This window comes from Bubalus bubalis, chromosome 1 (genome assembly GCF_019923935.1).
Source record: "Bubalus bubalis isolate 160015118507 breed Murrah chromosome 1, NDDB_SH_1, whole genome shotgun sequence".
NCBI lineage: Eukaryota > Metazoa > Chordata > Mammalia > Artiodactyla > Bovidae > Bubalus > Bubalus bubalis.
The window spans coordinates 96626909-96651699 of NC_059157.1; positions in this window are offsets into that span (position 1 = coordinate 96626909).

Below are 24791 nucleotides of genomic sequence, written 5' to 3' on the forward strand. Positions count from 1 at the left end.
GAGGACATTGACTTCTTATCATGATTCCTAGCACTACAATTGGAGTTGTTGTTCAGTCGGAAAGGTGTCAGCAAATGATCCCAACAAGTAATGAAAGCAAGCTGCCACCACCCCATACAAAGAAATTAATAACACAGAGCTTTACTATAAAATCAAGTGTGGATGTGTGTTAGTCATTCAGTTGTGTCTGACTCTCTGCAACCCCATGGTCTGTAGCCCACCAGGCTCCTCTGTCCATGGAGTTCTCTAGGCAAGAATACTGGAGTGGGTAGCCATTCCCTTCTCCAAGGAATCTTCCCAACCCAGGGATGAACCCAGGTCTCCTGTATTGCAGGCAGATTTTTTTTTTTTTTTTTTTTACCATCTGAGGCACCAGAGGATCTCCTTGATAAACAAGGATATATTAACAGTAGCTGAAGAAGTAAGGCTGGGAGGGTAAGGACAGTCATAGCCACAGAGAGGAATGAGACAAATTCCATACTATCAATGCTTTTCACTGATGAAGGGAGGTGAAAAAGGAAAAGTGATTCCATTCAGCTTCTCTCCTAATGCAAGCGGAGGCATTGTCACAGCCCTTTCTTCAAATTTGCTCAGAAGACCTAACTCCAGATTTCACAGCCAATCTTATTAACAATATCAATATAAGAAGTTATTAACAGAAAGATGGAATGTATAGCCGGATTGTTGGGCTCAAACCCAGAAGCTAATTTCTATGAAAATTTCTCTCTTAAGAATCTCTAAGACTTTATCCTGTCTAGGTCTTTTAAAACTCACTGCAGCAACAGAGGACAAAGGACTTCTGAAAGCAGTACATGGAGATGATAAAAGGGAGTAGCAAACAGTTGCAATCTTGATGATTCCTACTCCTGCATCCCCTCCCACACTGTACCAGTATTATTTTGCTTATTTGCTCCTTTCGCATATCTTTAGTATCATTTCCCCACTCCAGATATCAACTGCTCCAGCTGTGTAAAATATGACATGGCTATTAAACAATTTTCAATCTTAAATTTACTTTAGTTGGGTTTTGTTTTTGTATGTCTCAATTTAGGTATCCTTTATTCCTGCACTGTAGTCTTAGGAGCAGGAGCAAGTTCAGGGATAAATCATCAATTCAGGATTACAAAGAACACACAGATACATATGTGCACACACACACATATATATGTATACGTACACACACAAAGATCTGTTCCTCTATCATTGCAAATTTCACTTTATCATTCATATGTCTTCCACCTCATTTTGCTAATTACACAGCCTCCTCTGCCACATACATATTGAAATCATTTAAAGATGAAGAGCTTTAAGAACTTATTACCATAGCCTTTTTATTCCACTTTTCTGTGCACATGTGCTTCATATTCTGACCCAATAAGGCAAATTATTAAATATGTTTCATAGAACTGCAAGACTAATTGTTATTTGCATATAATCCTTAATTGTTATCACTACTAATTTTATTACTACTTCTACTACTAAACCACTCATTACTATTAGTTAATTCTGTTTTTTGAAAATAAGAGAGTATGTATCCTCATGCTGTCTGTGTAATCAGCTGTCTTCTAAACCTAAAATTTTATGGTAGGTCTGTGAATTGATGAAAATTTTTTGCACAATACATAACATGTAACAATTCAGATGCTTAATGCTACTACCATATAACACTGTCTTAATTGAGATGAAAATGGATCTTGAATATTGATTTCAATTTGGATCTATTTTATGAAACTCAAACAACTTGTGGAAAGACATGTCTGTAAATACTGCATCATCATACAATGGTATGAACATCACCTCACTTCACTAATGCAAGTATAAACTCCAATATTTCATAAAAGTTCAAGGAGACTAAGCCCTATCTCTTTATGCCCAAATTGGTTGATAATAGCTTGCATGCATAATTAAACATATATGTATGTGTGCAACAAAGTGTACACAGAGACATATTTCCTCTTATTGTGAAAATGGATCCTTTTAAATTATGTCTGTACTCATAAAGTAAATGAAATAGTGTTTATGACTTCCATAACACATTCATGTTCTGGAAATTAGGAAATGTATCTAGCTTGTGCACTGTTAATCTTTACAATATAGCAAATCAATTTGTTGTTGCTTAATATTATGCTAAATTTTTAATATCTATTATAAATTCCAAAGGAATTATAGTTATTTACTATTAAGCTAGATTTGATGAAATACATAACCTCCTGACCCTTCCACTGATTTTTCGCTGAATAATATCCTAATTCTTGTCATTTCCCTGTTATTTCCTTAAACGAAAGATGAATTACAATCCACAAATTATAAGATGTATCTATAAAGAGAAAAACATTTCTTTCAAAGAATTTAAAATAATTTTTTAAAATGTATATACTGCAACTGGGGAGAAGGCAACGGCACCCACTCCAGTACTCTTGCCTGGAAAATCCCATGGACGGAGGAGCCTGGTAGGCTGCAGTCCATGGGGTCACTAAGAGTCGGACACGACTGAGCGACTTCACTTTCACTTTTCACTTTCATGCATTGGAGGAGGAAATGGCAACCCACTCCAGTGTTCTTGCCTGGAGAATCCCAGGGACGGCAGGGCCTGGTGGGCTGCCGTCTATAGGGTCGCACAGAGTCGGACACGACTGAAGGGACTTAGCAGCAGCAGCAGCAGCAGCAGCATACTGCAATTGTAGGGTAAGGCAGTTAGAGAAGGCAAGGTTCAGAAAAAGAATGAGACCAGCACTTTACAGGAACAGATCACCTTTAATGAGGCGAGAAAGGGCAACACTCAGATTAGTGAGCTGCTGCCCTAACCCAAGAAAAGAGTAAGTATATATAGGCATATATGTGGAAAGCTACTGTCTCAAGGGGGCCTGTTCTCCAAGGTTGTTCGGAGTAGTTATCTCTTAAACAGCTGGGGCAAGGAACTCTGGAGATTGACCAGAGGCTGGACCAGCTGGGAGCTGGGCTTAATCAACCTTAATATCCCTTTTTTTCCCTTTGGGTGAGAGAGTTCTTTGTTTTGCATAGAATGCTGGGGGGGACCTGGAGGGGAGTTTTAGCGCCAGGTTATTTTGAGCCCTGTAACTTTCCTTCAGCAATGGCATAGAAATAGATAACAAGAACAAAAAAGGAAAAATAAGATAAATAGAAAATGAGATTCAAGGTAAACTACCCAAAAATGCATACAAAAATTTCCCTAAATATAAGTCATCAATTTTGCTATGAGCTTCCTGATGAAACAAAAGGAAAAATACTATCAATTTTTAATTCAAAGTCTATCAGGGGATTAAATGTAATATAGTTTGTCAGGGGAAGCACAGTTGATACATGCATAAAAGATTGACACTTTACAAGTCACATACTTATTTAAACCATGTTGGCAATTGGCAATTTGGTTTTATTCTCTTTGGTAGAAGGGTTTGCTTTCCATGGACTAGAATAAAATCCCTTAGCATCTCATTACTTTAAATCATGTATTAGTTTTATAATAAAACCACATTCAAGAATGACCCATAATATACACCAGACTTATCTTTAAATGATATTCAATGGTTTACACCTAAATCCAACTTCAAATTTTATGTGTGTATATACATATATATATGCCATGATAAAGGATCTTCAAAGAGTAAGTGACAGACTTCAAGGTGATTTACAAGATGTGTTCAGAAATGCTATACTTTGAGCAATGTTGATACTGCATGTAAGAAGAGTCACATAAGCTCTTAAATTGAATAATTGAGGAAAATAAATGATTAGATAGTTTTCATTCTGTTCTGTGTCAAAGGGATTATATTAAATAGGTTGTGAATGTATACATAGCAGTCCAGAATAAACAAGGCTTTCACAAAGCATCCTCTTTAGCTTGCGAATACAAACAATCAGTCTTTGCCCTCGATAAATACATTTTATTTATGCTTCCTGTGTACACGTCCTTTTTTTTTTTCTTTTAAATGGAATAAAAGTTCCCTCAGTAAAGGAAGCATAATTGCTTGTTCATTTTACCCTTGGCCATTAGCAAAGCTCCTGTTAGATACCAACAAATACTTGTTGAATAAATGAACATTCTCTGATCCCCTGAAACATTAGCAGACTGTTTAGCTCTGTTGTAACTTGCCATGTACAGATATGGCCTCGGAACACATTCTGCCATGTCTTTTCTTGAAAATTCAGCACGTTTATAATAAGGAGATATGAAATGTATTAAATGCCTTTATAATCTCATTCTTCTATGCTTTGGGTAAATGCTAATCCAAGATTCTGTAATCTGCATGACTGATATAGATGACAGTATGCATAATTTGCTGATATTATTTTCTCAAGCTATTAAGCTCTGTCCAACCTTTTAAGAATATTGAATTGAAGATCATGTCCCTACTATTTTAGGAAATTGGTAGTGCTACAGCCCAACAATTTGAGAAAATAAAATTATTTTAGAGGGGAGGTAAAAAGAGGAAATGGCAACAAAGAAACTATTCTAAACCTCAGACTGGAAATAGTAAATATCTATCCAGGACCCCAAATGTTGCCAATGTGAAAAAAAAAAAGGCAGGAAAAGCATATTATTGTGATTTGTTTACTTAATTAGCTCTCCTTTAAAGGTCTCTGCTATTTATATTGCTAACTGTAAATGTTAACCCTTTAGTTGTACTTATAAATGAACACTGCTTTTTCTTTCACCGCTTTTTTCTTTCCTGATGGAAATACATATCAGGAGAAATTTTTAAATGCTAAGTACAATGGGAGAGATGGGAATCTATTTAATAAAGAGAATTTAATCAAGACAACAACAGAATGTATTACACAAACGGCTTTGAATACAGAAAAGTGGGAAAAGGTGAGAAAGTGGTGTTTATTCTCAATGACCTTTTAAAGAGGAAAATACCTGAGTCAAAAGTTTGCAGCCTGCTGGCTCTTCCTAATTAAGGGTGTGACTAGAAGAGAGATGGTAAAGCAGCCTCCAAATAATGCTGGTTTCCTAGCAACCATAGCTCCAGTGACTTAACCAGATTTTAAATGCAAACAATAAACCTCAAGTATTGAGCCTGAGAGGGGTGTTAAATATCTTGGGGCAAACAGCGCACCAATTCTTCAAAAGAAATGTTCTTCTGAGGAGGGAAAGATACTATGTTTCAAAGCCTTGCCCTGCTCTCAGGTGCCAGCTTTACATTATGCTTAGAATGCCCCCCTCCCCCATGCACTGATGGATCCTACTGGTTTCCTGCCAGAAAAGAGACCAACGGTCTGGTGGCTCAAACCTGATTTGTATCTACTACTTTATAATTTACAGCCTAACTTATTAGATGTGAGTATATTCTTCATAAGCTTGTTTTTCATCCATTATCAGTTTCATTCATTATTATTATTCTCATTTTCTAAAACACAGCCTCAAGAGAGTCAATCTAAGAAAATTCTATGGAATGTTTTAAACAAGAATAACCCTCCAAAGCAGGGTTTCCAAGTAAGTCTCATTCATGCAAACTATTAAAGAGAATACTGATGTGAGGGAAAAAAAACTTTAAATGGGTGAATGTGAACATCTTATTTAATTGCATAATATTTAATACCTTATGGACATATACAGAGGGTCCAGAATCATGATCTAGAGTTAGGTTTCTTGCATAAGAGGGCCCCTAACTCTCCTCAAGTGAAAACTGGGAGACAATCAAAGCTGTGGAAAAGGCCCCAGAGTCAAGAGACACGAGGGATCTGAGCCATTTAACATGGAGGATCTATCTCAGGAGAAGCAGTGAGTTGTACAGACAGAAAGTACAAATTTCTCAAGAAGATTACTAGGAATGATAGTAAATGGGGCCATAAATCCTTTAACCTCTTGATTCTCGAACCCATATATAAATAAAGGCCATAGATTCAATGTAGGCATTGGCCCTCAGGCCTAATCCATCCTGTTGCCCACCCTCCCTTTTTTTAAAGATTTATTTTTGTGTGCTTGTTTTTGTTTTTTAATTTATTTATTTTAATTAGAGGCTATTTACTTTACAATATTATATTGGTTTTGCCATACATCAACATGAATCCGCCAGATTTATTTTTATTTTTGGCAGCCCTGGGTTTCCTTGCTGCACGCAGTCTTTCTCTAGTTGCAGTGTGCGAGCTTCTCATTGCTGTGGCTTCTGTCATTGCAGAGCATGGGATCTAAGGCACTGGTGCTTCAGCAGTTGCGTTTTGTGGACTCTAGAGCACTGCCTCGGTAGTTGTAGCCCACCAGCTTAGTTGATCTGCAGCATGTGGGGCCTTCCAGACCAGGGACTGAGCACATGTTCTCTGTATTGGCAGGCAGATTCTTTACCACTGAGCCGCCAGGGAAGCACCCCCTGTAGCCTATTTATGTAAATAAAGTTTTGACAGAACTCATTTAAGGCGGCTTCTGCACTAGAGCGACAAAGTGGTTGTAACAGAGACCACATGGCTTGCAAAATTCCTAAATGTTTATTATCTATCTCTTTACAGAAAAATTTTCCAACTCTTGATGTCAAAGGTACACTGCATCCAGGAGGACAGTGCTCTATCCTAGGGGGGGATCATCTCCAAACTGGCACCTCAGTTTGTCTTCACAATTCCACTGCTTTGCTCTGTCAGGCTGAGAGGTCCTGGGTGGTACAATGTGGCCTTTGGTCTCATGGTCATGTGTTCACTCTCACTTCTCTTTTGCTGTAAACTGAGTGTCTCAATCTGACATGAATTATGTGAGATCCTGATCTGGTACAGCATTCTTCAGGCTCTCAGATAGTGGTGCTGTTTGATGTCCTGCATTCTGGAAAGGCAAATTCATACTCAGAAAATGTATCTACACTTAAAATGAATCATTGCCATTGAAGGGTAAAGGGGTCCAGCTATAATCAACTTGCCACTAAGTGTCTTCTTGGTTTTCTTGAGGAATGGTGCTATATTAGACTCAGTGTTTGTCTCTATTGCTGAGAGGCTGATGGTTCAGTCATGTGGTAGCTAAACCAGCCTTGGTGAGTAAAGTCCGTGCCCTTGGGTCCATGAATAGCCTCCAATCTCTGTCATCATGGCTGCAACATTCATGTGTCCATTCTGGAAACACTGGAGTGGGCAATGACAGAGTCTGGCTGATATCAATTGGATTACTCGGTTTGTCTCCTTGCTTGTTAGGTGCCTCTCCCATGGCGAATGTTCGCTCATGGATTCAGAATACAATGAAAAACACTTCCCATTTTGTGCCTACTCCTCTAGGATAGCATGGTTTTTGCTTAACCAACATATTAAGCTAACATACTTACGAACCGAGCTCTATTCTTTTCCTCTTCCAAATCTCCATTTGAATATAAATGGAAGCAGAGTGAGAAGTTCTAGTGCAAAAGTTAATGATACGGTTGGGGGTGAGGTGGGGTGGGTAGTGACGGTGGAGTGAATGCTACGGTGGTAGTGATGAAAAGGGGAGTGGTCTCAGCCATCTGCTTAAGATACAAGCTTAGCTTATGTCTTTGGGCATTGTTTATACCAGATCTCAGATGTCCTACTTCCACATTACAGGGAATTCCTGATAGTGCTACTCATCTTAATCACAGATCTCCTCATGAAGAAAGCTCTGACCACATGGTCATTTGAAGAGCCCCATGATGAGACATTCCATCTCTACCAGTGCCCAGTGGCCAAAGCAAAGATATTTTCCAAAAAGCATATAATTCTCTACAGAGCCTTGCTCCGAAATAAACTATACTGTATCTGTCCCACGGGGACTTACCAAATACGCCCACCTGCCACTTCTTTCCATAACAGATCTCTCCAAGACAAGAGGCAGAGCTGCTTGTCCTGCAGCCCAGGCCTGCTACAGAAGCCTCTACTTCTCTGATAGCCATTCAAAGCTGGAAGCTTCCCACACCACACTTTATATGGACAGAGCAGATTTTTTTTTCCAGAAACTTGAGAGGCCTACCCAGTGTTGTGTTTCCTTCTTTGTGGTGACAGGTATCAGAGGTAATCGTTTGTCCTTCAATTTAGGGGATATACACTGACATGTCCCTGACACTGAACAGTAATGAGCACTAATATGACAAGCCCCTGTATATTCCCATCTTTTATAATGCATCTGTCTTGAAAATACTCCTAACATACTTGTTACTTCTTGCTTTTTCATTCTAAGTAGCATGATCTCATCAATATAACATGCTAGTGAGACATTTACTATGATGTCCAGATGATTCAAGTTTCTTTAGAGATGGAGGGTATGAAGGTGCCTTGGTATCAATGTCAATTTAGACCCTGCACCTAACACTCCAAATGGTTGGGTATTCCCTTTCCTGAGTAAAATGTTATTCCAGAAGCAGATTCTATATAGAGATTTCCAAGCAGGAAGTTTATTGGGGAGGGTTCTCAAAACCAACATTTACAGAAAAGTAAAGGGTACAGGGTTTGGGTGGAAGGAAAACTTGAACTGTGATGCTGTCTCACAAAAGATCTCAACTGGCTTCACAGGGAGCGCTGAAGCTTTGATAATCCTTCCGAATTATTCTAAGTCAGGGCAAAATAGCCAGGATCTTATACTTCTATACTGATCAGTTGGTGGATACAGGCTGCCCTGGGAAGGGGATATGATCTTGAGTGACCATGGCTCTTTTATCTGAGGCAGTTTGAGTGGAACTAATTCCTGAGGGCCTTCGGTTTACATCTCTTTTAGCAGCTAGAAAAGAAGCCCTTTAAACCTAAGAAAGGGTCGCAATATGTACTACACCTCCCACGTGGTACATCATATCATAAGAAGGATATTGGTAAACTGAAATGAAATTCAATGTAATTTTTAAGCCTCTCCATTGGAGCTCAATTCAATTAACATCATATTTTCCAGTGTTCTACTGTACAGTATACACTGCTGCTGCTAAGTCACTTCAGTCGTGTCCGACTCTGTGTGACCCCAGAGACGGCAGCCCACCAGGCTCCTCCGTCCCTGAGATTCTCCAGGCAAGAACATCAGAGTGGGTTGCCATTTCCTTCTCCAATGCATGAAAGTGAAAAGTGAAAGGGAAGTCGCTCAGTCATATCTGACTCTTCGTGACCCCATAGACTGCAGCCCACCAGGCTCCTCTGTCCATGAGATTTTCCAGGCAAGAGTACTGGAGTGGGGTGCCATTGCCTTCTCCACACTATACACTAACCATACTTAAAATACATATACATCAACAAAGGAAGGATGTGTGTTATTTTCATATTCACTTAAAATAATTATTCACTTAAAAAACAAAATAACATCTAGGTTGCTTCCATGTCCTAGCTATTGTAAACAGTGCTGCAATGCAACCTAGGTGTCCATCGGCAGACGAATGGGTAAGAAAGCTGTGGTACGTATACACAATGGAATATTACTCAGCTATTAAGAAGAACCCATTTGAATCAGTTCTAATAAGGTGGATGAAACTGGAGCCTATTATTCAGAGTGAAATAGGTCAGAAAGAAAAATATCAATACAGTATTTTAAAGTATATATATGGAATTTAGAAAGATGGTAATGATGACCCTCTATATGAGATAGCAAAAGAGGCACAGATATAAAGAACAGACTTTTGGACTCTGTGGGAGAAGGTGAGGGTGAAATGATTTGAGAGAATAGCATTGAAACATGTATATTACCATATGTGAAATAGATCACCAGTCCAAGTTTGATGCATGAAACAGGGCACTCAAAGCTGGTGCATTAGGACAATGCTGAGGGATGGGATGGGGAGGGAGGTGGGAGGTGGGAGGTGGGTTCAGGATGGGGGATACATGTACACCCATGGCTGACTCATGTCAATGTATGGCCAAAACCGCCACAATATTGTAAAGTAATTAGCAGCCAATTAAAACAAAAACAAAAAAAAATCACCAAATTGTATAGCACAGATTTACTTTTTAAAAAAGCAAATATTCTTAATTCTTAAAAAATCCCATGGGATTGTCAAAGATATCAATACTAGGGACATTTTTCTCCTTCCAAGTACTCAGAGAGGCAGCTACAATATTCCATCTTGGAAAGAGTCCAGAAGGCAGAAGACCTGGGTTCTCATTTTTTTCTATTGTCTTTTATGTGACCCAGGTCATGTAGTTAGAATGCCTTCTAAGCATACAACATAGGGCAAGCTCTGAATGTGTGTTTCTTGTGTATGTGTGTGTTTGTATGTGTGCATGTGTTTTAGGAATGCCTCAAGGGTCATTGTGTAGACTGACATGTTTCAATACATGCAAGTGTTTTTGTTAAGCTACAAATTCCCAGGTGGTGCTAGTGGTAAAGAACCTGCCTGCAATGCAGGAGACATAAGAGATGCAGGTTTGATCCCTGGGTCGGGAGGATCCCCTTGAAGAGGGCATGGCAACCCACTCCAATATTCTTGCCTAGAGAATCCCATGGACAGAAGAGCCTGGCAGGCTACAGTCCATAGGGTCACAAAGAATCAGACATTACTGAAGCAAGCTAGCTTGCATGCACAAGGGTTATTGTGAAGATTGGAATGTTTTAATATGTACCAGTGTTTTTGTAAGCTACAAATTTGTAGGAACATAACATTAGTTATTGCTGTTCAGTTATAAGTTATGTCCTATTCTTTGATACCCTATAGCCTATAGCACACCAGGATCCGCTGTCTTCCACTGTCTCCTGGAGTTCACTCACATTCATGTCCATTGAGTCAGTGATGCTGTCTAACTATCTCTTCCTCTGCATTATACCTAATTTATTGCTACATGTTCTTCTGTGAAGTGGCATGTAAGTTTTACCCTTCATTATAATTGTGAGATGACAATAGAATTAGATGAACACACATGCTTCATTCAACAGCTCCCCATGGCTGAGACTACAGCTTAGTAGTACTCATTAAATGGTTGTTGATGAATAATGAAACTCCACAAAGACTATCAGTAATCAAACCATAGATACTAAGTTATGCTATCTATATAAGACCTACATGAGAATATACTAATTTAACAGCTGATTCTCAATGAGACTTGGTATTATAGAGCCACAATATCTTAAGGTAGGAAGAGACCTCAACACTCATCTAATTTAGCTACCTCTTTGACAAATGAATTAACCAAAATACACATAATAGTGATATGTTTGAAATTAAGTCTAAGTAGATGTATACATGCATCAGAATCCAAACCTCTCAACAACCAGGTCAGCATTCTTTCTTTCACACCATTTTATATATCATTACTTCCCTGGTGACTCAGATGGTAAAGTGTCTGCCTACAACACAGGAGACCCAGGTTCAATCCTTGGGTCAGGAAGGCCCCCTGGAGAAGGAAATGGCAACCCACTCCAGTACTCTTGCCTGGAAAATCCCATGGACAGAGGAGCCTAGTAGGCTACACTCCATGGGGTCATAAAGAGTCGGACATAACTGAGCAACTTTACTCACTCACTCATTCTATTATTCTGGCTCTCAAAAACACAAAATCTAATGGGAAAAAAAGTAAAATGTTTTCTAACACAAAAAAATACCTTAAAGAGATTTTTTTTTCAATTCAGACCAAAATTCAAATTTCCTAATATAATTTTCAAATCTAAAATATGGTCAAAGAAGAATCTCAACAATCATTTTAATATAAAGGAGTTAATAAAAATTAAGTTTTAAAATAAAGCTATCGACATTTTTTGTCAGCACTTAATTGAACTTCATGTTATTTCTACCTGTAGAGACCATTCTGTTTTCCACCCAACAAAAGACCCATAATTTACTAATTCATTTTTCTCTCTTCTCTCCTAGTTCATCCAACCTTAGCTTTCTCATGTTCAGTGTACCTTATAAGAAAGACATAAATTTACATTATGAAATATAATTTATCTTTTTCAATTTCCAAATAGAATTTTTAGGTAGTTAGAATAGGAAAAAGGAGTCCAGAATGACGGTGGCTAAAAGACAAGGAAGGGAAAAGCCCACAAAAAAAGAACAAAGGAAGGTCCGGGCACTGGAGTGAGGACCTCAGGTAAAAGAAACAGCACTCCTGGCTAACCCAATTTACATAAGGCAGGCCCAGGGGGAGGAGGAAAAACATAAAAAGAGGAGCCAAAGGGCTGGGGGGTCTCTCTCTTCTATTCGCATCTTTTGGGTTGGCATGCCCTCATGCCTCGAGGATGTATTTTTCTTTACTTTCTAAATAAAACTAAGCTGTAACACTGGTCCTTCCCAGGGCTGTAATACTGGGCTGTTTGCTTTGAATTTTTGTTGTGACGAGACAGAACCGAGGAAATTACACACTCCCCTGACAGAATGATTAGCAAAAACACACGTCTAAAGTCTGATCTAAACATAACAGAAAAGGAATCATCACAGTTTTACATGTAGTGCATAAAAGATTTAAAAATGATACTAGTTAGATTTGATTCGTATACAATTAAGTAATTTCTAAAAATTATTTCTCTAGTGATTATTGAGAAAGAATGATAGGAAACATTAGAGAAGATATTAAGGACAGATGAAAATAGTAAGATGCAGGCATATCTGCTCAATGCAGTAATAAAGAAAGGAAAGTAAGAAACCAGAAAACTTGAAATGTGTAAATGTGATGTTGCTGCAACAGCACAAGCATTGTAATCAAAGGTATTTCCTGCAGCTTTTGAAAGCCAACAAAAATGTCAAGATATTAAGAATGAGTAAAAAAAAATGGTAATTTTATTCATTTCTTTTACCAAAGAACTATAGAAAAATTAAGTTAGCAAAACTCTAAAGATAATAAGGTAGGGGAACTTGTAGAGATGGTCTCTTCAAAAAAATATCTTTTCAGCACTCTACATGGTAAAAAGAAGAATCGTTCTTTGGATTTAAAAAATGGAATCCATAAATATAATTATACACATAATCACATCACAGAAATGTTAAAAAAATACATAAAAATATATATTTGGCTTATGTTCCAGGATTTTAGGGATCATTAACTTAATGTGAAAAATGAAGTATATAGGTATATATCTTGAAATTAGTTGTTTTCTACACTTATATTCAAAGTTATATTCTGATTTCTTCCCTTTTAGATTCATGAAGTAATAGAAATGCATATTTTCTATATACTATGGATGTTTAACATTAAATAATGTATTCGGCATTAGTAAAGTGTTTATGAAAGTTGAACAGATTCATTATGGATAGTCTCATTAAAATGGAGAAATTTTGCTTCTAAATGCTATTAGGAAAGCAAACTAATATTTTGGTCTGCATGCCCTTTAATTCAGAGAAGGCAATGGCACCCCACTCCAGTACTCTTGCCTTGAGAATCCCATGGACGGAGGAGTCTGGTAGGCTCCAGTCCATGAGGTCGCTAAGAGTCGGGCAGGACTGAGCGACTTCACTTTCACTTTTCACTTTCATGCATTGGAGAAGGAAATGGCAACCCACTCCAGTGTTCTTGCCTGGAGAATCCCAGGGACAGAGGAGCCTGGTAGGCTGCCGTCTATGGGGTCACACAGAGTCGGACACAACTGAAGCGACTTAGCAGCAGCAGTAGCAGCAGCCCTTTAATTTATATTCAAAGAGATTTGTGTTCTTACTTTTTAACATATTGCCTTTATAACATAGAGACCTCTTCTTTAACTTGGAGAAACTGAAAAAAAATATATAGTTTGTGATATTGACCTTCTACTCAGGCATTCTGAGAAAAGAGTTGACAATTTCCACCTGTATCCAAGTCACTTAAAAAAAAATACTCAGAATCCTTTATAACTCCACACATAATTATTGTCAGTCAAAACTGACAGTAGGACAGCAAAGCTGTACAACTACACAGAAAGATATACTTTCAAACGTCATTCTAAAGTTATGAAATTGTGCAGATTCACAGACCTCTTATGAAAATGACAAAAAGTGCCAACCATAATCTCTTCTCTAACTGGTAGATACAAAAAATACACATCCTTAATATATTTAATACATTCACCTTTTATTCTTACAAATATAATAAAGATTTTGCAGTCTAATTCCTATCTTTTTATTTCCTAAAGGTAAGATTGTTTCGGAGAAGGCAATGGCAACCCACTCCAGTACACTTGCCTGGAAAATCCCATGGACCAAGGAGCCTGGTAGGCTGCAGTCCATGGGGTCACTAAGAGTCAGACATGACTGAGCGACTTCATTTTCACTTTTCACTTTCACGCATTGGAGAAGGAAATGGCAACCCACTCCAGTGTTCTTGCCTGGAGAATCCGAGGGACGGGGGAGTCTGGTGGGCTGCCGTCTAAGGGGTCGCACAGAGTCGGACACAACTGAAGCAACTTAGCAGCAGCAGCAGGATTGTTTATTTCATATGAATCAAAAAATATTTTATACTTAGAAAAAAGTGAAGAGTAAAATACAAATTATGTCAATATTGTTTAGTGATAAAAAATTTATACTCAATATAAAATATTTAACAATATAGGAGAAATTAAAGATTAAAATCAACTTCATTCCCAAGCCTTGGCTGCCTAATTCCCGTCCACAAAAATCATTTGGGTAGTCATATTAAAATGGAAGCTGACTGTGGCTCAGATCATGAACTACTTATTGCTAAATTCAAACTGAAATTGAAGAAAGTAGGGAAAACCACTAGACCATTCAGGTATGACCTAAATCAAATCCCTTATGATTATACAGTGGAAGTGAGAAATAGATTTAAGGGCCTAGATCTGATAGATGGAGTGCCTGATGAACTATGGACGGAAGTTCGTCACATTGTACAGGAGACAGGGATCAAGACCACCCCCATGGAAAAGAAATGCAAAAAAGCAAAATGGCTGTCTGAGGAGGCCTTACAAAGAGCTGTGAAAAGAAGAGAAGCATAAAGCAAAGGAGAAAAGGAAAGATATAAGCATCTGAATGCAGAGTTCCAAAGATTAGCAAGAAAAGATAAGAAAGCCTTCTTCAGCGAACAATGTAAAGAAATAGAGGAAAACAACAGAATGGGAAAGACTAGAGATCTCGTCAAGAAATTGGAGATACCAAGGGAACATTTCATGCAAAGATGCGCTCGATAAAGGACAGAAATGGTATGGACCTAACAGAAGCAGAAGATATTAAGAAGAGATGGCAAGAATACACAGAAGAACTGTACAAAAAAGATCTTCATGACCCAGATAATCACGATGGTGTGATCACTGACCTAGAGCCAGACATCCTGGAATGTGAAGTCAAGTGGGCCTTAGAAAGGATCACTTACGAACAAAGCTAGACGAGGTGATGGAATTCCAGTTGAGCTATTTCAAATCCTGAAAGATGATGCTGTGAAAGTGCTGCACTCAATATGCCAGCAAATTTGGAAAACTCAGCAGTGGCCACAGGACTGGAAAAGGTCAGTTTTCATTCCAATCCCAAAAAAAGGCAATGCCAAGAATGCTCAAACTACCACACAATTGCACTCATCTCACACGCTAGTAAAGAAATGTTCAAAATTCTCCAAGCCAGGCTTCAGCAATATGTGAACCGTGAACTTCCTAATGTTCAATCTGGTTTTAGAAAAGGCAGAGGAACCAGAGATCAAATTGCCAACATCCGCTGGATCATGGAAAAAGCAAGAGAGTTCCAGAAAAACATCTATTTCTGCTTTATTGACTATGCCAAAGCCTTTGACTGTGTGGATCACAATCAACTGTGGAAAATTCTGAAAGAGATGGGAATACCAGACCACCTGATCTGCCTTTTAATTTGTATGCAGGTCAGGAAGCAACAGTTAGAACTGGACATGGTACAACAGACTGGTTCCAAATAGGAAAAGGAATATGTCAAGGCTGTATATTGTCACCCTGTTTATTTAACTTCTATGCAGAGTACATCATGAGAAACACTGGACTGGAAGAAACGCAAGCTGTAATCAAGATTGCCGGGAGAAGTATCAATAACCTCAGATATGCAGATGACACCACCCTGATGGCAGAAAGTGAAGAGGAACTAAAAAGCCTCTTGATGAAAGTGAAAGTGGAGAGTGAAAAAGTTGGCTTAAAGCTCAACATTCAGAAAATGAAGATCATGGCATCCGGTCCCATCACTTCATGAGAAATAGATGGGGAAACAGTGGAAACGGTGTCAGACTTTATTTTTCTGGGCTCCAAAATCACTGCAGATGGTGACTGCAGCCATGAAATTAAAAGACACTTACTCCCTGGAAGGAACGTTATGATCAACCTAGATAGCATATTCAAAAGCAGAAACATTACTTTGCCCACAAAGGTTCGTCTAGTCAAGGCTATGGTTTTTCCTGTGGTCATGTATGGATGTGAGAGTTGGACTGTGAAGAAGGCTGAGTGCTGAAGAATTGATGCTTTTGAACTGTGGTGTTGGAGAAGACTCTTGAGAGTCCATGGGACTGCAAGGAGATCCAACCAGTCTATTCTGAAGGAGATCAGTCCTGGGATTTCTTTGGAAGGAATGATGCTAAAGCTGAAACTCTAGTACTTTGGCCACCTCATGAGAAGAGCTGAATCATTGGAAAAGTCTGATGCTGGGAGGGATTGGGGGCAGGAGGAGAAGGGGACGACAGAGGATGAGATGGCTGGATGGTATCACTGACTCGATGGACGTGAGTCTGGGTGAACTCCAGGAGTTGGTGATGGACAGGGAGGCCTGGCATGCTGCGATTCATGGGGTCGCAAAGAGTTGGACAGGACTGAGCGACTGATCTGATCTGATCTGATCTGATTAAAATGGGGAAATTAATTATTGATGAATTTTGGCTGATCATCTTATACATACTCTATGAATTGATATATAGATATTTATTGATATATATAATTATCTTTTATATAAATAAATACATATTTATACATATTATGCATATCTATGAGTGCTACTGTAGGATATACTCTCAGTAGGGTAATTTCTATGTTTAACCATGTATATATTTATAATTTAAATTAGTTAATATTAAATTATATCAGCTATGACATATTTTTAATACAGGGCAGATATAATCCATTTTAAGATAATCAATAAGTTAATCAATAAGTTAATCAATATAGTGGTCCACAAAATAAATGATAAATTTGTAAAAACAAATCAAAACAAGCAAATATTTTCACAGAAGTAGAACAAAAGATCTTTTAATTCGTATGGAAATACAAAAGACCTGAAATAGCCAAAGCACTCTTGAGAAAGAAAAACAGACCTGGAAGAATCAGGCTTCCTGAGTTCAGACTGTACAACGAAGCTACAGTCATCAAAACAGTATAGAACTGGCACAAAAACAATAATACAGATCAACAGCACAGGATAAAAAACCCAGGAATAAAATCACATACCTATGATCAATTACTCTAAGACTAAGGAGTCAAGACTATGAAATGAAGAAAAGACAGTCTTTTCAATAAATGGTGCTGAGAAAAAATGGGCAACTACATGTAAAATAATGAAATTAGAACATTCTCTTTTACCACATACAAAAATAAACTCAAAATGAATTAAAGACCTAAATGTAAGACTAGATACTATAAAACTCTTAGAGGAAAACATAGGCAGAACACTCTTTGACATAAATTGCAGCAAGTTTGGAAGATTTAAAATAAAAGTAAAACTATAACTTTTAGTTACATTAGGTTAATAGATTATTAGGATAAAATTAATAATGAAGGTCACTATTTCTTGAACTTGCAGCATCGTAAAAGCAAACAAAATTATTAATGCCGAGTAAGAGAACATATTTGTCATCAATGCAAAAAGTAATTCGCCCAATATTTGAGTGATTTCATGCTTAAAGCCAATAAAATCACATAATTCCCTGAAAATGATGTTATTTTGAAACAAAGTAGAAGTATACCTCCTAATTCCTAACCATTTTTGTTGTTTAGAACAAACATATGGTTCTATGACATATTCTATTTTTTCATTTTATCTTTCACTGGGAGGGAAGAAGACAGATATTTGAAAATTTATCCTCACTTCATTTTTCTGTTTAAATAGAGAAATTTTAAATGTCTTTTTAATTGGAATAATTTAAGCTCTAGAGTAAACAGTACTAGTCTGATTACTGTGTAGCAGTCAAAGTTTTTATAACCAGGGTCAACAGATTTATTAGATCTCCAATTTCTAGCAGGCAACTTTAGAAATGGAGAAGTTTGGACCTTAGGCATATACAGGGAGTGCAGCTGCGTTCAAGTTTTCTGAAGATTAGAAAATACATAATAATCTAGGGATATTTTTCCTGCAATTTTATCCTTAAAATACATGTTCTGAAATATATTCTTTGAGCCATTCTTATATAGCTTCTTTGAGAATGTGAATTTAATTTCAAAATGCTCTTTCAACATTCAAGTATTAAATTTAGTGTCTATTGTTTTATATGTATTTATTATCACAGACACATTAGGAAGAAAGAAATGTGTGGATCTCTCCCTCTCAGTTCAGTTCAGTTCAGTTCAGTCGCTCAGTCATGTCCAACTTTTTGCAACCCCATAAATCGCAGCACGCCAGGCCTCCCTGTCCGTCACCAACTCCCAGAGTTCACTGAGACTCACGTCCATCGAGTCAGTGATGCCATCCAGCCATCTCATCCTCTGTCGTCCCCTTCTCCTCCTGCCCCCAATCCCTCCCAGCATCAGAGTCTTTTCCAATGAGTCAACTCTTCGCATGAGGTGGCCAAAGTACTGGAGTTTCAGCTTTAGCATCATTCCCTCCAAAGAAATCCCAGGGCTGATCTCCTTCAGAATGGACTGGTTGGATCTCCTTGCAGTCCAAGGGACTCTCAAGAGTCTTCTCCAACTACACACACATTTATCAAGCTTCATAATGACTGAATTTATTCTAGAGATCACAGTCAGCTTAGATTATCAGTATCTGCCTGGTTTTAATACAGTTGGAGCAATGATACAGAAAACAGTATCCATAAAAAGCAAACAATTACTACTCTTTAGTAAAATATGTTTTCCAGGACTCCAATCATTAATGCCAGAATGATTTAGTGCCCTTGTTGTTATTATGACACATATTGCATTGGCCTCTGAAAAATTCACTCATCACTTCTTTGAGATTAAATTTAATGTACACACTATGTGGATCACTGTATTAGTAAAAATACATTGATCAGAATTTGGGTTTGATTCTGAGTCCAATCAAACCAGGCTTCCCTTGTGGCTCAGATGATAAAGAATACACCTGCAATGCAGGAGACCCAGGTTCCATCCCTGCATCATGAAGATCCCCTGGAGAAGGGAATGGCAACCCACTCCAGTATTCTTGCCCAAAGAATTCCATGGACAGAGGAGCCTGGTGGGCTACAGTCCTTGGGACTGCAAAGAGCTAGACACAACTGAGGGACTAACACCTTCACTTTCTGAATCTAATACTGTGCCAGGTTCTCTAGTTTATAAGAGAAATACAGTCCTACATTTCTAGAAGCTTTCAAACTATCTTGGGATTAATGATCTACAAACAGCAGAAAACTCGAATAACGACAACATATGATACATGAGGAATGAATAGAAAGGCAATAGGGTACTGTAGATTTTTAAGGAAAAAATATGTGGTCATTATTTCACAGAAGAAATTTAACTCGAACCATCACTTGATGATGGATAGAATTCAGACTTGCAGAGGAAAATGAAAAATCTTTATAAAAATTAATGTAGATATGAGAAATATTAACAAAATGGATGGATGATAATACTAGTATCTAAAATTTACCCAGCACTTACTGTGTCATAGGCATTTTGCTAGGTGACCAGCACAGGTTGTCTTATCTTATTAATACATGTACTTAAAGACTGAAGTTATAATAATTCCTATTTCCAAGGGAGAAGATAAAGTTAAGGCAGATTCAAGAATTTCCCCAAGATCCTCAAGTTGACCCATGAATGAGCCAGAGCTTAAATGTAGGCAGTAAGTTTTTAAGCCATAGTTCCGCAGGCAACTAATTAAAACTGATCTCTTGTGATAAGTTGCTCTACTGTACACCTGGAGTGCAAGCAGAGGAATGAAAGAGTGTTAAAGAAAATATGAAGGAAGTCAGATGAAATCAAATAGTGCGTTGAAAACACATTTAAGGAATGAAATTTTTCAGTATGAATGTATTAGTATTATCCACATTTTCTTTGCAGAAACTTGCTTTTGCCTTTTCCTGAATTACGCGGTCATGCTAATGATAGTTAGTTACCCTAGACTGGTTTGACAGAAATTCAACAAGAAAACAATTTGCAGATGTCTCAGAATAGACTCATTTTGTCAGATTGCTGTTGGTGATAGTTTGGCTATATGTGAATAATTTTCCCCCAATATGTATTCAGCAGAAATGATACAAACCAGCTTTGCAGATAGGACTATTAGGAAAAAATTAGCTTTGTCTTTACCTATCTTTCCAAAAGGCATCTTTCTATCTGATTATTTTTCTTCAGTTTCTTTTGGAGTAGATATAAAGTGAGTATTGAAAATCTGCTCACAGTAAATTATTTCAAAGTTTCATCTAAAAGACTCTTGTGAAAAATAAGAATATCAGACTCATTGCCTGATTTTTGTTAGATCTTACCTATCTTCTTTAGAGACATGTTTATTAAATAGCTTTGCATAAATAAAACCTAGTTGGAAATACGAATATACAAACTTGAATTAAATGTTTAAAAAGCAATGAAGGCAAAAGGAGAAGGGGAATGGAGAGACGGTTAGATGGCATCATCGACTCAATGGAAATGAATCTGAGCAAACTCCGGGAGGTAGTGAAGGACAGGGGAGCCCTATGTGCTGGAGTTCATGGGGTAGCAGAGTTGGACATGACTCAGTGACTAAACAACAACAACAACAAATCTGGCATAAAAGTTTTCTCCCAGGAAGTCACTACTAGGGCATATAAAGTGTGCTTGATAAAGATTTATTATTGAATAAACAATGTGACTGTAACTTGAATGGAGGTCCAACTCTTTTCTATAGCCGTTTTACAGCACAATCAACATAAGATTCACTTTGAATGATCAGACAAAGACAATTTCGTCCAACAAAAGGTAAGTAGAAATATGAGTCATGATTGTGTCTCTCCTTTGCATAAGGCCCTGAAATGGCTTTGCAATACCCTCTGAGTAAGATCAAAGTTCTCATAATGATCTTATATGATCTGGCAGTTATTACCTCTCTGATCACACTATTGTGGCTCTCCTCAATTACTCTGCTCTACTCCCTTTGGCCTCCTGGCTACTTCTCAAACTCCTTGGTGGGTACCAACCTGTGCTAGGGCACTACTACTGGCTAGTCCTTCTGTCTAGAATCTTCTTCAGAATTTCATTATGGTTGATTCTTTCTTCTTCTGCAAGCATTTGCTAGAAGACATTAATAATGCCAATGCTGAACATCCTACTTAAATATGTTCCCTCCACTGATACTCCTCAATCTGCTCCACTTACATACTTTTTGCCAGTTATCATCTTCTAACATACTGCTGCTGCTGCTGCTAAGTCGCTTCAGTCGTGTCCAACTCTGTGCAACCCCATAGACAGCAGCCTACCAGGCTCCCCTCTCCTTGGGATTCTCCAGGCAAGAACATTGGAGTGGGTTGCCATTTCCTTCTCCAATGCATGAAAGTGAAAAGTGAAAGTGAAGTCGCTCAGTCGTGTCCGACTCTGGCAACCCATGGACTGCAGCCCACCAGGCTCCTCCGTCCATGGGATTTTCCAGGCAAAAGTACTGGAGTGGGGTGTCTAACACACTAGGAAACGTATATATAATATACACACACGCACACGCGCACACATACACACACACATATATGTATATACTTTTAAAGTTTTATAATCATTTCACCTAAAAGGTGAGCTCCTGGAGAAAAATGAACCTTTGCTTAACAAAATAAATACTCTTGAATCTCAAGCATCTAGTTCAGTTCCTAAACAGTAAACACTGAATTAATACTTGCTGAATGAAAGAGTGGATGCATGAAAACATCTTTACATTCTCCAACTGAAACTGGTCTCTAAATAGCCATCTTGTGTTTCAGAGCTTCGGAGAAGAATCAATAACTTGTTTAGTTGGCCAATCCTTCACCAGGGAAACATTAATGAATATAATTCTTTCAGGGCATATTTTTTCTGTGTTTAGAGCAATTACTACTTAAATACCATGCTTTACTGTTAAAGGCTGATGAGTGTTACTTTATAAAATGTCAATTAAAAAGAATGAAGAAGGCATTCTTTTCAGTCATACACAATCCTATTATCTTTGATTAGAGTAGATGCTAAAGAGTATGTCTGAGACAGGGAAAATCAACACAATTATTTAAACTATGTGTTCTTTGAAAGTATGCCTGCCTCATCTTTGAACAAAACCTCTCAATAGCTTGACATTTATACATTCTTAGTAAATATTTGCTGGTACAAGAATGCATTTCAAAAGTCGCTTTTCTCTAGCATAGTTTAAGGATTTTTAATTTTAGCTGCTGAGACAGGAAGAGCTCTGGTGGTCCCATGTCCTCTCTACCCAAAAGGAATTTGGGCTAAATAACTTTGGAGCTCACATCCTATTGATTTACTCTTATTTTAACTATTCTCTAAGATTAGCAAATTGCTAAGATAAAAGAACACTGGGAAAAAGGCCAATGAGTATTTTTTCCTCAAACTGTCATGCTTTAATTTTTGTCCTCCCTAATCTGTGCCTTAATAAGATGCTCTTTTCACTTCAGTTAAATCTACAAATACCATGCTGAAAGAATCTCATCATTTATTTCTCTGTGTTTTAGTGTTATATTCCCAGAAGGAAATGGTTCTATAGAGTGAATAGATATTAATGCTTGGCTGAATTTCATCAATGACAAGAAAATAATAAATTCTATTCTTTTAAGGTCTGTGGTTAGTGTACAATATTGTGTACTACAGGGTGATCTTAGCAGTACGAACCAAAGATGGAGTGACAGGCTTTAAATTGGATCCAGCTTTGGGGAATTTAGTAAAAAAGTCTAGAATGAGAGAAAGTTAAAGAATGAACATTTAATAAAACAGCAAGTTTCTTTAACAATTCTTTTTCTATAGTCTCTTTGCTATAATCTTAAATTCACATATTTGATAAAAAGCTTTTTCCTCAGCCTTACTTAGTCAAGAAGTTATCATGATGCAATTGAACCTTCAGATTCTGATTGCTGAGACCTTTCATTACAATTCAATCAGAAATATGATTTATTAAAGATCCTGCAATGCAGGAGACCCCAGTTCGATTCCTGGGTCGGGAAAATGCGCTGGAGAAGGGATAGGCTACCCACTCCAGTATTCTTGGGCTTCCCTGGTGGCTCAGCTGGCAAAGAATCTGCCTGCAATGTGGGAGACTAGAGTCCAGTCCCTAGATTGGGAAGATTCACTAGAGAAGGGAACAGCTACCCACTCCAGTATTCTGGTCTGGAGAATCCGGTGGACCAGTCCATGTGGCTACAAAGAGTGAACAAGACTGAGCGACTTTGACTTTCAAAGATCCTGCTATGGTCTGAATGTTAATGTCTCCCTGAAATTAACGTGTTGATATATAACCTCCAAGTTTTGGAATTCAGCAGTAGGGCCTTTGAGATGTGATGAGGTCATGAGGGTAGAGCCCTCATGAATGAGACTAGTGCCCTTAAGAAAGAAGCACAGCATAGCTCCTTAGCCCCTTCTGCCATGTGAGGTTATAATAAGAAGTCTGTGATCTGACTTTCACCTGATCATGCTTGCACCTGGATCTTGCATACCCAGTCTCCAGAACTGTGAGAAATAAGCCTCTGTTGTTTATAAGCTATTCAGTCTGTGGTTTTGTTTTGTTTTTGTTTTTTGTAGCAACCTAAACAGACTAAGACATGTCCCCACTATCACAATTTCATTAATGTTTATCAATATTCACAAGGACTCATAAGATTAAATTCTCACAATGTGATCATTCTTGGCTGCCTCTCTGGACTAAAAAGTAGATTATAGCAATTGCATTAAGATTTCTTCCATGAAAACAAAGAAACAAAAACAATAGAAAAACCCTTAAAGTATACATGTTCCTATATTGGCATTCAAAATCTGCCTCTCCATTATGAAGACAAAATAAATGGGATTGCTGCTCCCTAAAGATAGATTAGTAAATTAATTCAGATAATATCTATTTCTTTTCTCTATGAATGGTGCTAGGCTCTAAAACAACTTTCTATAATGATGAAACCATTCCAAATCTTCACCACCTAGTATGGTAGTCACTAATCACATGCAGCTAGCTGCTGAGGACACAGTATGTGATCAGCATGACCAGGAAACTATTTTTTAATTTAGTTTTAGTTAATTTAAATATGAATTTACATAACTACAGGTGGCTAGTGGTTACCATTTTGAGCAGTGCAGTTCTACAGATATATGTCTCTGAGCAGTACCAACAGGAGCTATACTGACAGAAAGCCTATAATCTAACGGACAGTTAAAATAGCAAAGAATGATGAATAGAGTAAGTGCTTCAGGAGACTCTTTTCAACTGTTGCTATTTTAGAATGAGGTGTAAGTCACTGGCAGTAGTATCCAAAAGTAAAAGTGAAAGTCACTCAGTTGTGTCGGACTCTTTGCAACCCCATTGACTGTAGTTTGCCATGCTTCTCTGTTCATGGAATTCTCCAGGCTAGAATACTAGAGTGGGTAGCCATTCCCTTCTCCAGGGTATCTTCCCAACCCAGGGATCGAAACCAGGTCTCCCACATTGCCAGGGGCATTCTTTACTGTCTGAGCCACGAGGGAAGCCCAAGTATCCAAATCTTGGTCTAAAACAGGATACAAGGCCTACATTTAAACACTTCTAACAAATATGACTTGTGATACATATATATACACCTGTAAAAAAAACATTAAAATGTATCAGAAAGTACTCTACATGAAAAACTGCCTCCTGACTGCCATGAAAAAATAATCTACTGGATAT